Here is a 15,499-nt window from a genome sequence, read left to right on the forward strand (position 1 = left end):
TCCATATCATCCAAGTGCATCCTTATCTAATTATCACTTGAAAAACCATCTAGAAAACTATAAGTTTCATGGCATGCCACATCATTTAGTAAAGGATTTGTGAATGGAAGAGGAAATGGATTAGTTATGGTAGCTCCTTTTAATTTCTTGTAATCAACACAAAACTCATATATTTGCATTCTTCTTCAAAACAACACCTATTGGTGACAACCATGTTGCTTCATTGATAGGTTTGATGAAAGCCACTCATAGCAATTTATCAAATTTCTCCTTGACTTGCTTGGCATAATTAGGGTTCATCCAACACCTTTTCTACATAATCAGTTTAGCATCAGCTTTCAAGTTGATCCTATGTTGATACACCTGTAGATCAAAACCCTTCATATCCATATACTCCCATGCAAAGATATACTCCCATGCATCAGCTTTCAAGTTGATCCTATGTTGATACACCTGCAGATCAAAACCCTTCATATCCATATACTCCCATGCAAAGATATATTGAAATTATTTATACAATTGTACTAATTGATGCTTAGAGCCTAATATTTCAAAGTCCAAATTAACCTATTGGATTCATCTTCCAATAGTCTTGCTAATTTATTCATAGTGTGCTCATATTTTAACTTTACATCAATTATGGCATGCTGACTAGCCTTCTCCAAAGCTTCTTTAGTATGTGTTTGTTGGATATCCTATATTTTCTAAGCCTACTCTCTTGCTTAAACATAGTGATTACTTGCTTCAAACTACTACTTTCATGCATCAAGTTACCACTTTCTTGTAATGGAATTACATTGTCATGTTGGGGGATGATAGTTTCTTGTAATGTGCTGGCAGTTTTCCATTGTGGGTTTGTAAGCAATACATTGTATTTTACTAAAATCTACTCCACATCAACAACTTCAAAAACAAGAACCATAGTAGGATCAGCTTGCAAAGATAGCTCTTCTTTATTATCTCCTATTTCAAGTCCACATTGATTGTCATACCTTGGGTTTCAAAAAAACTTGATTGGACATAGAGACCTTTAGCACTTTACTTTCACAAGGAATGATGACTCTATCTACTCCCCAATCTTGTTTTCACTTAGATAGCTTAAAACATGGCCTACCCAATAATATATCATAAGAATCACCTAGGTCTTACATTCAAAGTACAATAAAACTAATCTAAAATCTCAAAAACTTGCAACTTTTATGAGTTGGTTCTTCAAAATACCAAGGGGTTCTGGTTTGCCATTTTCACTGAAAAGGTGCATGTACTTTACCCTATAGCTTTTGAGACAAATACAACTCTTCAAGAATTATATTCACTCCTAATCCTCCATCAAGTAATAATATTATCAAACTTGATTCCCAAGTTGGGACTTTATAATCCATCACTTTTGATTGTGTAGGGATCACTGCTTGGCAAACTTATATACCCTGATCTTGATTGCCTACATACTGCTTCCAAACTTTCCCTTGAGATGCCAGAATCTTTGATAACAACTTATCTTTAAAATTTGGAATCAAACCAATAATTTTTTTTTGGAGTTAGTTGCAAGCAAGATGTAACCAATGCTATGAGTAATTGATGTGAGCTTTGATGAGGCTCATAAGCATCCAAATTTTCTTCTAAATCACTTTGCTATTACAATTTTTGCAACACCCCTCACACAGTCCCTCTAACACTAGAGAGTTGGATGCCAGCACACTAGGGTTGGAAGTTAGAAGAAGAGGGCTTAACGGCCTTTGGCTTCACTACACTGAAGAAAAGCCCATCATAGCCTTAGTCGAATGGCGAGAGTGAGAATTTGAATTTGAAGAGGACGATGACTCATTGCAGAAGTCCTTACCTTTCTTCCTCTTCTTCTTCTTCTTTTTCTTCTTCTTCCTCTTTTGCTATGCTACTAGTACCTTGCATTCCTTTTGGAGATGCCCCTTTTTCTCATAAGGGTAACACTATGCATTCTTCTTCTTTTTCTTGTTACACCTCTCTAAAGATGCAAACGCTTCATGATTACCATCATACCAAGATGGTAGCCTCCCCTATAAATGCAAAGAAGCCTCACACTCAAGTACTTGCATAGCTGATGAAGCCTCATTCCCAATAATTTGCCCTCGCCTGACCACAAATTGAGGGGTGAGGATCATGGATTCGGAGAGGAATTCGGGGTGGTAAGAGATGGAAATTATATTCTTCATGAGTTGAGGAATTTCCTACGAATCTAAGCTATCACACTCATCGGAGCGTCGTTGGACACTTCTAATTAGATAGGAGTGTAAGACGGCACCCATACCCAAGTGATGACTGCCGGGAGGTGAGCGCTGTGGCGACAATGAGCATTGCATCTCCTTCGCCTTCGGCTCATCAGGTGCCCTTCAGGTAATTACGCTTTATAAATATGCAAAATCTACGCCAATGTATGCCACATGTAATAAGCCAGTTTGACTCTCATTTAAGGCACACCCTAAATATGGACTACTATCTCAGTAAAAGCCATTCTAAAACCTTGTTAAAAACCATGGAAGAAGACATCTTGCATAATCGATTTAGCTATCTTTGGCAATCCCTTAAACAAATTACCTTGACTACTATTATAGTAGTAAGCCAAATAAACTCTCGAACAATCAACTTAGATATCTTTGGCAATCCCTTGAACATATGACCTTACTCAAGTACGATGATAGTATGCTAGATAAACTCTTGGTTGGGAAACTCATGTTGATGATTAGATAGCTGCCATGTAATCCTAGAAGGTTCTAGAAGATCCTCATACTAGTTAGGGAATGGATGATGGATGCTCGACATGGGCAGTTTGGTGCTCACATTATTGGGTGGATATGGCCAATGTCTAGATATTAAAATATATATTTTTTATTTGAAATAAAATGATTGTTTTCCAAAGGATTGTATTTCTTGTTTTCATATTTGTATAATAAGTTATGTGAACAAACCCAATTTCTAAAAAGTTAATCAAGGAAGCAAGCTATAAGTATCCAAAGTAATTGTGTTATGTGCATGCATGGAAAGCAAATGGATTGCTTCCTTGATAGAAGAGTCCTACTAAAGGGTGGACCAACAAGTAAGGTGCTTCTCAAATAGGGATTCAATTATTAGAGTCGATATGTTGATTGACATAGGGTTTGTATCTTAGAATTAGCTTAGCATTGTTTTTATGGATAGAGGGGTTGACATTCTAATATTCCTCATCTCTCTCTCTCTCTCTCTCTCTCTCTCTCTCTCTCTCTCTCTCTCTCTCTCTCATTTGAACCAAGTACAATTTTAGATCGCTTTGAGCTTTAACTGATCACACAAGTGATTATAAAGTTTTTTTTTTTGTTCCACTTCCTTAAGAGGTTGCCTATGCATGTTCTTCTCATTAAAGATCACATCGCTATTATATACAATCTTTCTATCTTTTGGATCCCAAAGATGATAACCCATCTTGCCACTCTATCCATAGCCCAAAAAGATGCATTTAGTGGATTTTGATTCTAACCTATTGCACTTTTCCTTTGGCATATGCACATAGGCCTCACAACTAGACACTCTTTAAGTGACTATAACAAAGCTTCTTGTCTGACCACGCCTCTTTAGAAATGCCACCATCCAAAGTAGTGTTAGAGGAACTATTTATAAAAATTACAATAGTTGGCATAGTCTCGATCCAAAATTTATCATTCTATTCATACTCTCTACAACACCATTTTGGCTAAGATTACCAAATATAGTGAGTTCTCCTTTTATCCCATCTGCTTCAGAAAATAGTCTAAACCCATGAGAGACATCTCTACCATTATCAATTCTCAAACACTTAAGCCTCTTAAACTAATTTTCTAGCAAGTACCAAACCTCATCTTTCCTAACCATAGTAAAATACCACACTTTTCTAGTTGCATTGTCAATTAATGTGAGAAAATAGGATCCGCATCACTATAGAATTTGTAGGTAGAGGGCCCATCTATATTGCTATGTATTAAGTCAAGAGGCTCACTTCTTTTCCTTTCAAGTTATTCTTATGGGCTAAGCATGCATGCTTTCCATGAAGTGACAGTGATGGGTGCCCGCTATACCTACAGTGTACATGTGTGTGAGTATGCAGGTACTACCAGTGTAACTAATACACATGCAGCTAGGCATAGGTGACTTTACCCCCAACATTTTGCAATTCTTTTTTGAAAATTTCTAACCTATTAGTCTCAAGAAAAACAATCTCTAAATCACATATATATTCTTTTTATAGTTTGAAAATAGTTGTAGCGTATTTGATCTTAATCTAAAGGTTAATAGAAATGGGTTTTTAAAGGAAATTAATACTCAAGCTTCTAGAAGATTTAAAAAAGTGAGAAAAATGGCATGAAAAAACTAGCCTCTAAAAATGCATCAAAATAGGTTTTTTTATCAAGAAGAATGTCTCAAAGCATTCAGATGAGTAGCAGAGGCCACAAACATCATAATCTCAACAAAGCATCAGAGGGGGGGGGGGGGGGGGGGGGGGGGGGCGGGTCGGTCAACGTTATGTACCTCTAGCACGTGAGTTCAAAATAAGGGTATTTAATATCCCTAGAATCTACATATTTACAAATACAAAAGGGTGAAAATTAAGGCCTAAAAGTTAACCTATAAAAGGAGTTTTTTTATTAATAAATTTTCAGAAGTTCCTATTGCAACTTGGGCATGTGGGTATCATGGTTTACTTGGAACAAGGGAGTTTTTGCATACAGTTAAAGGTTCAATTTCCAAAGATGGCATCCTATAATTTTTAAAGCATGTGAGAGTTTTAGTTTATTAGCATTGCTCGTTAGGGTATATGCTTATACAATGGTGTGGTGCCAAGGTAGTTCAAGCCCCAAAAAAAATTACCCAAGGTTAATTGGAGTTAAGTGTCCCATTTTTTTGAGTTAAGATTTGTGGATTTGGTAGTTGAAAATGTGCTACTTTTTTTATAGCACCTTCCCACGATCCCTTTCTACAACTCACACCAGGAAATTATGGCGAACATCAAGCTCTTTGTGTGAGTTTCATAACTTTTGCGTATTTGAAAAAGTTATGAAACATCACTGATCATTTCAAACTTTAACAGCCGAAAGCCAATTAACGGAGCCATAGTAGTGTGTAACGGCTGCAACAAAATTAGATATGACCTTCAACACCCCGTCAATTGATTGCGTGAAAAAGTGAAGTTGAAAATCATAACGTTCATTATCCTATTTTGAGAAGGGGTTGTTCAAGTGTCCCGCCACAGTGATAGTGGGGGCCCTAAAAAATAAGGTTGCAAAAAAATTTCCAATGATGGAAAAGCAGGTGCAAACACAATGGAGCTATTCACGTAGGGGTTTTTTTTTGGGGGGGGGGGGGGGGGGGGGGGGGGGAGTTTTTAATGGTTTTTAGATAAAACCAAAAACCACTCCATGCCACATGGGGGGGGGTTCAAAATTGGGGGTTCCCCCCAGAAACACTCCCACACCGGAGACCCTCCCAAAAACCCTTTCCAAGTTTAGACTTGACCATGTGTAAAGGGTCTCCAATGCCAAGAATAGGGTTTGACACTCTTGTGGTCTTCCTCCCTGGCCCCCACCATCGGTCACCATCTCCATTGCTGAGCGCCTACGCTAGTGGGGCTTGGCGCACCGCCTTCTTTATCGCGTTCACCAAGCATTCCGCCCCCTTCTAGTAATTGCCTCCTTTGCTTGCATGCTCGGGTCTTCCTTGCATCGATCAAGAAGGTTCATTGTTGTGTAGCCTCCCTTGCTTCTCTATCACATAGTTTGCTGCTCGCATTCGAAGAATGCCTGCTACTATGCCGCCATTCTAGAACCTTAAGCTTTTGAGTGATTTGAGAGACATCAAGCTTTCTGGGTAACGTGAGCGAGGAGATAAGACATGCAACTTCCACATGTATTTACTCTACTCATTTTTTTGTTTGAAGTTCACACCTTATGTTCGCTCTATTCGCTCACACACACACACACACAGAGAGAGAGAGAGAGAGAGAGAGAGAGAGAGAGAGAGAGAGAGAGAGAGAGAGAGAGAGAGAGAGAGAGAGAGAGAGAGAGAGAGAGAGAGAGAGAGAGAGAGAGAGAGAGAGAGAGAGAGAGAGAGAGTGTGTGTGTGTGTGTGTGTGTGTGTGTAGGCACCATTTGCTACCAAGCAGGTAGGTGAGGTTAGGTTCAAAGATTTGAGGCTTCAGAAGGAAAATGCTTGTGTGCAAGGCCATCAAGATTGAGGAGGTGAGAGACAATGACAACTTTGTGGAGCAGGTGGTGAGCCTTAAGAAGCAAGTCTTCAACATCATGCTTCATCCTGTGAGTCAAGCTATTTTGACAGGTATGCTTTCTTCTAATTTCTCTACACTGTTTAATCCTAACAACGATCAATTTAATTTTTAAATTGGGTGTGCTTATGGCTTTGAGAAATTCTTGTAGAAGTAAAAAATTGTATGGTAAATTGTTTCCTTGACGATTAGGTTTGTTTAAACAACAGTAAGCAACAAAATTTTTCCATTGTGAAATTTGTATTGAGTAGCAGTAGAGCAGCACCATCATCAGTTTCCCTCTCATCTCTCTATGGAGCAACAGCAAGAGCACCATCATTAGTAAGCATGTCTTCAACTATATCTTCTTAGAAAAATTTGTAATTCCACACACACACACATACAAACACATATCTGTCTCTCTCTATTATGAATTTATCATTTCACTCTGCCCAATTATGCAAGCCTTTCATTTATAGGATGCATTGCTAAAATAGGGATCAATTTGAGCCCAACCAATGTCCTAGTTCAAGAGCATTATCAATGTCCATTTATTACAAGATTTTTGTTTGCATATTGCTATATATACTTGTCTGTGATGCCTAAGGCATGGTATTTGGAAGCTATGTTGATAGACATGTTTTAGATGATGTAATTTGTAGGCATGTCTATAGATCCTCCCACATATGTTCTTTGCTTGAATCTTATAGCACCTTAGTAGCTGTCGAAACATGCCATGACAGCAGAGGTCAGAGAAATTCTAGACAACGATTTTTTTGTGGATAATATGTTGATAGACATGTATCAAAAATATGGCTTGATAGGAAAAGCTTGTGGATTGTTTGACAAGGTGCCTTCCCAAGGTGTGGTGGCATGGACAACAATGATTAAGATCTATGGTGAAAACCAAGAGGATGAAATGTTCAGACATTGCTTTGAGCACATGCCACAACGAAGTGTTAAGGTAGATTCCATTACATACTTGTGTGTTTGTTGCATGCGTCCATGCTAGCTTAGTCCCCTTGGGTGAAGTACTTCAAGCTAATTGGTGCACAGATCAGATGTTGTATGCGTGTGTAGCGAGCGCTGGAAAGTCCCCAAGAATAAAATAACTATACTTTTGCACAAAAAACAAGAGAGAAGACTTGCACAACATGAAGCCAAAGACCAATTGGGTACAATCTCTCCCCATGCCTTATGTGAGTGCTCCACAAAGCACGTATTTGATATATTATTCATCTCCAAGCTCCAAAAAATAGCCCAATTTACAATTAGCACGCTTTAGCTTTTGTGTTTGCTTTTGTCCCACTAAAGAATTAGAGCTATTGGTGGGCGCCCAAAGAGTCGGGATGTGCCCAAATACAATGTCCAATAACAAATATTAAAATCGTGCGTCCATGCACATACAAAATAATAAATAAATGTCAGGCACTTCAATAAATAAGCGCGTCAAAATAAATATTGGCGCCATGCCTAAGATGTGCGTCCATAAAAAAATAATAATTTCTTCTGAATAACTTGAATACATGCTATCGCCCAGTGCTTCCCAATGCCACCGCTGCCTGCTCTACATATCAGGTGAAGCATTCACAATTGTTAGAAAATAATCAAAATAAACCGCAAAAAGTGAATACCTAGTAGTCTTCAGCTACAAAATAAATAAATTGGTTAGAACTCAATCCTAACCTTAATTTATTACGAGTGCGCACTCTAAACTCATAAACGTCTATTAATTTAAATATGTATTTTGCAGAATCACCCGCTATGGAATCACCCACTTGCACATTAAATTAACAAGACGCCCAAAAAGGACATGCGCCCCCATCGACTTTTCGCACAAGGAATCCACCTTGTGTATGAGCCCCAACAACAAATATAATTTTACAGAATCCACGGCAAAACCTCACGGAATCCACCATGGAATATGCCTCCTAGCATCATACCCCCGGGGTGGGATAGCAATTGTCCTCAATGGCTATTAGCTCAATGTGGAGCCAAGAGTGAGGGGTAAGCACTTAGGTCTCGAGCGTGCATCCATTGAGCCTCTTCAACATGATGATTTTTAAACTTAACCAAATATCTAGAATATCTACGGCCAGTTGTAGTGGTCATAAAGTCAGTATCTAGAATAGTTTCAGGTTCAAGGATTTCAATTTCTTCTTCTAGCAAAGGAGGGTTTTCATAGACAGGATGTATAGGTAATTGGCCTCTAAAATGTCATAATAAACTGATATGAAAAGTGTTGTGGATTTTCTAGTGTCATTGTAATTCTAGTTTAAATGCATTGTCATTGATTTTGTGAATGATCTTGAAAGGTCCATAAAATCTAAGAGCTAACTTTACAATAGGGTGTTTGTCAACTCTTTGTAATCTTCGCTTTTCAATACGTAACCAAACATAATCATCAAATTTGAAACTCATAGCTTTTCTTTTCTTATTGTTTTGTTTTGTGTACGATTGTTCTGCTTTTGCAATCATATCTTTAACTTCATCAAAAATAGTAGCATGCATGTTAGCAATATCATCAGCAGCTTGAACTTTGTTTGACAATGATATAACATGTGTAGGTAATCTATATCTATAAATAATTTCAAATAGTGCTTTCTGTGTAGTTGTATATGGTGTGTTATTGTATGCAAACTGAAGTAAATGTAAATGTGTATCCCATGTTTGTGGTTTTGAAATTGTGTATGCACGCAAAAGATCTAAAATGGTACTGTTAGTAGCTTCTGTTTGCCCATTTGTTTCAAGATGAAATGCATATGAAAAATCAATCTTTGTTCCTAAATTAGCAAACAAAGTAATCCAAAAATTATTGCAGAATCTAGAATCATGGTCAGAAATAATAACTTTTGGCAAACCATGATGAGTGAAAATAGTTGTTAAGAACAATTGAGTAGCTTGAGATGCAGTTAACATTTTCTTGCATGGAATGAAATATGCTTGTTTGCTAAACCTATCGACAATAGTCCAAATCATGTCATGATTAGCTTTAGTGTTAGGCAAACTAGTGATAAAATCCATTGAGATTTGTTCCCATGGTCGTTCCTAAATAATGCATTAATAAACCATATTGTTTACCATGGTGTCTTTTAACTCTTTGGCAAATTAAGCATTCAGATACATCAGATTCCATGTGTGGCCAATAAAAATCTTTAATCAGTGTACGCAAAGTAGAAATAATTCCTCTATGGGCTTGGTATGGAGGACAATGAATTTCATGCAAAACAAATGATCGAAATGGAACAGTTACACATAATCTTTTTTCATAGAACATAAATCCATCAATGTAAGACAATGAATCAATGGGAATGCAGTTATTTGCAACTAATTTATTCCAATCAGCTTGAAAACTAGGGTCTTGGTCATAAGTATCTTTCATAGGGAGAAGAGAATCAAAAGATATCACAGAGATATTGTGAATAGTCGGTCTTCTACTTAAAGCATCTGCAACAACATTTTCTTTTCCGGGTTGATATTGTATGAGTGGATGAAAACTTTGAATAAAAGCAGCCCATTTAATGTGTTGGTCAGATATTTGTGGTTGACTAAGGAGATGTTTAATGCTTTGTTGGTGGTCAGTTTTGATGAGGAATTTAGATCCCATTAAATAGTGTTTCCATTGACGTAAAGCTTGTACTACAGCTAGCAATTCCTTATCATAAGTAGAATACTCAAGTTCAGAGGGTTTAAGTTTGCAACTAGAGTAGGCTATGGGATGAGAATCTTGCATAAGGACTGCTCCTATTCCAGATCCACTAGCATCAGTGACTACTAAGAAAAATGGTCTATTGAAGTCAGATAATTGCAATACAGGAGCATGAGTTAAAGCATGTTTCAATAAATCAAAGGACTTTTGTTGATTGTCGGACCAATGATACACAATGCATTTCTTTAATAATTTTGTCAAATGTAATGCAAGTAATGAAAAATTTCACACAAATTTTCTATAAAAGCTAGCAAGACCTAAGAAAGAACGTAATTTGTGCACATTTTTAGGTATGGGCCAATTCAAAATTGCTTCTATCTTTTTAGGGTCAACTTTAATACCTTTAGATGAAACAATATGTCCTAGGTATTCAATTTGTGTTTGGAAAAATTCACTCTTTTCAGGATTAGCATATAATTGATTCTCTTTCAATAATTTGAAAACCAAATAAAAATGTTCATAATGATTGTTCTCATTCTTACTGAAAACCAATATGCCATCAAAGAAAACAATGACACAATGTTGATGGTTAAAAAATATGTGATTTATCATACGACTGAATGTGGTTGGTGCATTAGTTAAACCAAACGGCATAACAAGGAATTCATAATATCCAAATTGTGTTCTAAATGCAGTTTTGAATATATCAGATGTGTCCAATCTTACTTGATGGTATCCAGATTTAAGATCTACCTTGCTAAATATTGCAGATCCTTGTAGCTTATCCATAAGATCATCTACCCTAGGAATCGGATATCTATTCTTAACAGTGATCTTATTTAAGGCACGATAATCAATGCACATGCGATAGGTGTTATTTTTCTTCTTCACTAATAGAACAGGTGAACCAAATGGAGAACTACTAGGTCTAATGAGTCCTCGGGTTAACAATTCTTCAACTTGGACTTGAAATTACAATTCTTCAACTTGGGCTTGAATTTCTTTCTATTCAATTTGGTTATGTCTATATGGTGCTTTACATGGTGGTTGTGATCCAGGAATTAGGTCTATTTTGTGATCTTCGGGACGTATAGGTGGTAAGCCTAGTAAGTCAACAGCAAAACAATCTTGAAATTGTGAAAGAAATTGTGTGTGCCTAAGATGCATCTGATTTTCTTTAGCTTCAATTTCATTCACCTATATTAAATAAGATTTGCTATCTTTTCTTAATGCACGTTTAGCCTCTGTATGACTAAGCAATGGAAAATTATTGAAAGTGTGCATACCATGCAATGTGATTTGTTTCCCATTAGAATGAATCTTCATTGAATGCGTTGAATAATCTACATCAGGATTGTACTAATGACACCAAGGCATTCCTAAGATAATGTCACTAGATTGCAAAGGCACAACTAAGAAATTTCTATGTTCAACACAATCACCAATTTTAATTTCTAAGTCATGCACTTCTTGTGTTACATTGTATCTAGTGCCTAAGAATGCAGCTTTTACGCCATAATGTGTAGAAACAGTATGTAAATTCAATTCTTTGACCAATTTTGCAGAAATAAAGTCGTGTGTGCTCCCATCATCATGTAAAACAATCTTTTCTTTACCATGCACAAGACATTTCATTGTTAATAAAGAATGAGGATTTGGCATACCTGGTAAAGTATCTGAAGTAGTACCGATATCGTCATTGTCTTCCGTGAAATTTGGCATGTCTTCATGTTCTTCATCTTCTGTCGCTCCCAAATAATTGATGTGTACAGTTGGCTTTTTGGATTGACAATTCACTGTTAGATGTCTAGGTTGATGACATTTGTAAACAGACTATGGGTTTGGCTTTAGATACATTATTGGTAATAATAGGAAGTTTAGGAATGTTGGGATTTTGCTGGAAAGATGGCTTAGGGTTTGGATTTGTGTTTGATTATAAAGCAGGTGGTCATGTCTAAGATTTACCGAATGAAGATGGAAGGAAATAATTTTGATTGAATCTTCAAAAATTTGAATTGAATTGTTTTGAACCAAAGTTACCATTAGTTTGAAATTGTTGTGGTCGCTTCTCTCGTCCTCGAATTTTGTCTTCGGTGTCATGGGTCAAGGAAATTGCATCTTCAATAGTCGTTGGCTTGAACATGTTGACCTCCGCATAAAAATGTCCAAGTAAGCCAGATATAAACTTGCATTTATGGGTTGCCTCAGGTACATCTTCAAGCATTTGTAGTTGCAATAAAGCATTCCAAAAACACTCGATATATTGTGAAATAGGCTCACGATCCCTCTATTTGCAGAAGATCCCATTGTTTGATTACTTTTTTGTGGAATTGGCGTGGAAGGAAATTCTGCAAAAATTTCTTTTGGAAAGTCTCCCAAGTAGTAGGACAATCAATGCTCTTGCAGACAATAGTCCACCATAGAGATGCTCTATCCACTAGATGATTAGTGACACACTTAATTTTTTCTTTCTCAGCATATTGTTCTTCATGGAAATAATCATCAAATTGACTAATAAAAGTAAGTATAGTCTTTCCATCGCGTGACCCATTGACAGTACGAAATTTAAAATTTCTTTTACTTATCTTTGTTTCTTTCTGAATAGATTGCGCTTCAAGTGTTGCATCGATCGTACGTCGTATAAGATCTTCAGATTGCAGTCCATCTTGGTCGGTGGTAGATCATTGCAAATTGGCCAATTGAGCTTGCGAAGTTTGACGTGCTCTTCGTTCCTCTTGAAGCCATAATCAAATCCAATTTTTGCTCCATCATTGGTTCGGGTAGGTCACCTTCAGCCATAAAATCTTCCATGGTTTGATCGGACATCCTGCAAAATTTCAAAAGTCCTCACACACTTGAAATCTTATTAACGGGATGAGCATAGCTCAAAGTTGGGTTTACAAGGCTTATTCCTTTTTTTTAAAAAATAGCTTTTTGTAGTATTTCTTCTTTGCGAATGCGGAATTTGATATCACGGTCTTCTTCCAAGAGGATATTCGTGCGTGCAGACTGCGTATAGCAATCTGTTTGCAAGAATTCGGCTCTGTCAGTCCACAGGTGTGAACAGGGGCTTGCCAGGAAGCTAAAAATCCGTACAGGACTAATTGTATACGAACAGTCGCTATGGGAGAGGTTGAATCTTGAGAATTTAACCTTTGTGACTTAGTAGGCTTGAAGCTTTAGTAAGCTTAAAGCTTAAAGCTTTAACTTTTTTAAAAAGAAGCTTAATCGAATAATCTGATCTGTGCTGGGACGAGAGTATGTTGGCATCGATGTCTCCAGGGAGTACACACTTCCACCACAACGATTGAAATCCCACAATTTTAAGCCTTTTAGAAAGCTTATTAAACTTGGTAAAAGTTACTTATCTACTTCTCTCTGAGAAAAACGTTTTTGCAAAGGAGCTTCCCAAGTGGTCCTGTATAGAGGCCGGTCCTTCGCGATCCAATAGCGTAGCAGGGGGTTCTTCACTACTAGGAACACGTTGGTATTGACGGATTGCCACGAGACTAACTGTAGAGCTCGATCGTTCCAAGAGCTCCGCCTTCACATGAGATGGTAAGCGATTGGAAGCCCTCGATCTCAGCTTCGCTCTGATATCACTGATGCACAAATCAGATGATGTATGTGCATGTAGCGAGCACCGGAAGGTCCCCAAGAACAAAAGAACTCTACTTTTGCGCAAAAAAACAAGAGAGAAGACTTGCACGATATGAAGCCAAAGACCAATTGGGTATAATCTCCCCCATGCCTTGTGTGAGCGCTCCACAAAGCATGTATTTAATATATTATTCATCTCCAAGCTCAAAAAAATAGCCCAATTTACAATTAGCACGCTTTAGCTTTTGTGTTTGCTTTTGTCCCACTAAAGAATTAAAGCTATCCCAAAGAGTCGGGCTGTGCCCAAATACAATGTCCAAAAATAAATATTTAAATCGTGCATCCATGCACATATAAAATAATAAATAAATGTTAGGCACTTCAATAAATAAGCACATCAAAATAAATATTGGCTCCACACCTAAGATGTGTGCCCATCAAAAATAATAATTTCTTCTGAATAACTTGAATACACTCTATCGCCCAGTGCTTCCCAATGCCACTGCTGCCTACTCTACACATCAAGTGAAGCATTCACAATTGTTAGAAAATAATCAAATTAAACCGAAAAAAGTGAATACATAGCAGACTTCAGCTACAAAATAAATAAATAGGTTAGAACTCAATCCTAACCTTAATTTATTACGAGTGTGTACTCTAAACTCATAAACGTCTATTAATTTAAATATATATTTTGTGGAATCATCCGCTATGGAATCACCCACTTGCACATTAAATTAACAAGATGCCCGAAAAGGACATGCGCCCCCATCGACTTTTCGCACAAGGAATCCACCTTGTGTATGAGCCTCGACAACAAATATAATTTTACGGAATCCACTGCAAAACCTCACGGAATCCACCGTGGAATATGCCTCCTAGCATCACTAATGCATAAAGACCACAGCATGACACCTACTCTAGATCACTTTGCTTGTATGGTTGGCCTTTTGGCAACATCTAGGTAACTTATTGAGGCATGGAAAGTTGTCGTAGCTATGGAGTAATTGTTTAGCCACTAATTTTAGGGTTTCTAGTAATCCATGGTTTAGACTCCTTAAACTAGCCCCAAAAGCACATCCGTGCTATTTTATTATTATTAAATGGCTTGTTTTTGGTAGTAGATTACATCTCAAATACTTTATAAATAGGAGTCAATTTATAGAGTATTTACTTATATTAGCTAGCTATCATTCATCCCTCTAATGCCCACTACTGGCCTTAATCCTTTGGGAGGACATTGCCAATTTGTGGAGTTTTGTTGAAGTACTATCCTATTGTCCACAACTATTACAGTGCTAGGTGACCTAATTACCAGCCTTGTTACCAACTATCCTACTGCTATTCCTAGTATATAGTTGTTGCTTGGTTGGTTTGGGACACTCTTGAGTTGTTGCATGCCCATTTAATTGTTGCCTAGTTAATTCATGGTCTACCTACTAGCTCTAGCACTCTCAACATTTGCAATTACTGCATCAACTTGGAGCTATTGTATGTGTTTGCTATCGAGACACGCTGCCCTACTAGTCACCTGCTTGTTGGAGGACATATGGCTATTGACGTCATCAAACACCCATTCAACAATTTGTAGGATGAATATATATATCATTCTCAATGCAACAAACACACTATGTACGGTGAATATTAAACATTGAGCTCTCGTGTCTTGAGGACCAAGGCAAACAGTATGAGTTGAAGAGTGTGTCATACTTTAACGGATCTCGAAACGCAGCAAAAAATCTCCAGAGATGTCATGCAGTAGTAAACACAGCTCAAGAAGGTTAGATCAGTGTCTGATGGAGCAGTTGAGGCTAAAAACAGTGAACATAGCAGTGGCTGATGAGTTGATAGCCTAGCAATGATGCATAGTAAAATGTAGCATATCAAGTGATGTGGCAGATAGGCATTGATGCAACTAGTTCGTGATCAATTCTATGATAAAACTAGTATTTTGTATTTATTACATAAGGGTCACTTAAATTCTTGTATAAAAAAAATAAATTTATAGA

The sequence above is a fragment of the Lygodium microphyllum genome, chromosome 3, assembly GCF_053477565.2.
Source record: "Lygodium microphyllum isolate KBCC chromosome 3, Lygodium_microphyllum_v1.1.10, whole genome shotgun sequence".
NCBI lineage: Eukaryota > Viridiplantae > Streptophyta > Polypodiopsida > Schizaeales > Lygodiaceae > Lygodium > Lygodium microphyllum.